This window comes from Rhinoderma darwinii, chromosome 2 (assembly GCF_050947455.1).
Source record: "Rhinoderma darwinii isolate aRhiDar2 chromosome 2, aRhiDar2.hap1, whole genome shotgun sequence".
Lineage (NCBI taxonomy): Eukaryota > Metazoa > Chordata > Amphibia > Anura > Rhinodermatidae > Rhinoderma > Rhinoderma darwinii.
Genome location: NC_134688.1, coordinates 217,220,358 through 217,222,702, shown reverse-complemented (window position 1 = coordinate 217,222,702; position 2,345 = coordinate 217,220,358).

Genomic DNA, 2,345 nt, shown 5'->3' with positions numbered 1-2,345 from the left:
GTCATTGCACGGAGGGGGAAGACTCTTACCCGCCCACTGTGCTGTCCAGCCAATCAGCTCGCTTCTAGCTGTTTCCCTCTTCCTCGTGGCCTGTGCAGAGGGAAAGGAATGGCTACAGTAAGCAGATCGTGTATATGCTGCTCCTCCCAGGAATCGATGTATGTAAGTAACTGCTAGTAATGCACCTATTAACCCCTTCACTGTGTGTAAATCTGTCATGCTGAGCAGTCACACTTCAGGGCTGACTGTTTAGCATAACAGACAAAGTATATCCATCCATCTCATTATCTATCTATCTCATATCTATCTATCTATCTATCTATCTATCTATCTATCTATCTCATATCTATCTATCTATCTATCTCATATCTATCTATCTATCTCATATCTATCTATCTATCTCATATCTATCTATCTATCTATCTATCTCATATCTATCTATCTATCTATCTATCTATCTATCTATCTATCTATCTATCTATCTATCTATCTATCTATCTATCTATCTATCTATCTCATATCTATCTATCTATCTATCTATCTAATTTATCTATCTATCTATCTATCTATCTATCTATCTATCTATCTATCTATCTATCTATCTGTTTGAATTGTAAATGAACTTTGTCACTATGTAATGTCTGATATTGTTTGTTTCATGTTCCCTCTAAATTGTAAAGTGCTGCGTAATATGTTGGCGCTATATAAATAAAGATTATTATTATTATTATCTATCTATCTATCTATCTATCTATCTATCTATCTATCTATCTATCTATCTATCTACTGGCGTAGCTATAGGGGTCGCAGCAGTCGCAATTGCGACCGAGCCCCGAAGCCAGGGGGGCCCACAGCCCCCCGCACCACGTCAATAAAAAGTTACTATAGTAACTCGGGCCGCAGGCCCCTGTTACTATAGTAACAGACTGTACTTACCTTCCTGGTTCCGGATCGCAGCGGAGGTCCTGACGTCAAGCGCTGTGCACAACATCGAGAGGACAGACCTACCGCCACGGCTGAAGAGGAAGGTAAGATTAGCCCTGACTGGCGGGGTCCGACTCCCGGGACCCGCAAATCAGCTGTTTTGAAGGGGCCACAGCACTCGTACGAGAGCTGCTCCCCTTCATTCCGGTCACTTCATTCCGGTCACACTGTGAATCGGTGTCGGCGATTCACAGTGTGAGCGAGTAGTGAAATGAAGAGGAAGCAGCTCTCGTACGAGTGCTGCGGCCCCTTCAAAACAGCTGATTGGCGGGTCCCGGGAGACGGACCCCGACACATCAGCTATTGATGGCCTACCCTAAGGATAGGCCATCAATGTTTAGGGACTGCACAACCCCTAAGCCTACGATGTAGCAGGCTTAGAGATTGTGTGATCGTGTCTGCTGGGCCCTGTATCTAAGCCAATCACATGGTAGGCTTAGATACATGGCCCATGTGTGATCCTGTTCTCTGGGCCCTGTATATAAGCCTACCACACTGTAGGTTTAGATACAGGGCCCCAGCACACAGTAATCTTATACTGTATAAGATTACAGTCTGCTGGACCCTGTATCTAAGCCTACGTTGTGGTAGGCTTAGATTCAGGTTCCCACAGACAGTATCACACATGGGCCCTGTATCTAAGCCTAACACATGTGTTACTAATCGTTTTTTTTGTGTGTTTTCTTACAGGTTCGGTCGTTGGACTACGTCGTATTCCAGAACTACTTCGATGACGGCTTTTTTTTTTTATTATCAATAAAATGGTTAATGAGGGATGTGTGTTTTTTTTTTTATTTCAATAAAATATTTTTTCTATGTCTTTGTGTTTTTTTAAACTATATTACTACCGCCTTAGTAATGGCTGCCGGCTGATTGACAGCGTCCATTGCTAAGGCGGGGCTTAGTGTTAGCCGGTGCAGCGGCTAACACTAACCCCCTTTATTACCCCGGTACCCACCGCCACCAGGGGTGCTGGGAAGAGCCGGGTACGATCCAGTACCTGACCATCTGTAGTGATGCTCGGTCACTGGGATGGCCGCAGGCTGGTATTATCAGGAGGGGAAAGGCCAAGAACAGTGGCCCTTCCCACCCTGGTAATGCTAGGCTGCTGCTGCTTTATTGTATCTGGCTGGTTATGAAAATGGGGGGGACCCCACGTCATTTAAAAAAAATTAAATAAAAAATAATTGGAAAGAACGATGTGGGGTCCCCCCCAATTTTCATAACCAGCCAGATACAACATAGCAGCAGCAGGCAGCATTACCAGGGTGGTAGGTGCCACTGTTTTTGGCCTTCCCCAGCCTAATACTACCAGCCTGCGGTCGCCCCGGTGCCTGACCGTCACTACAGATGGACAGGTA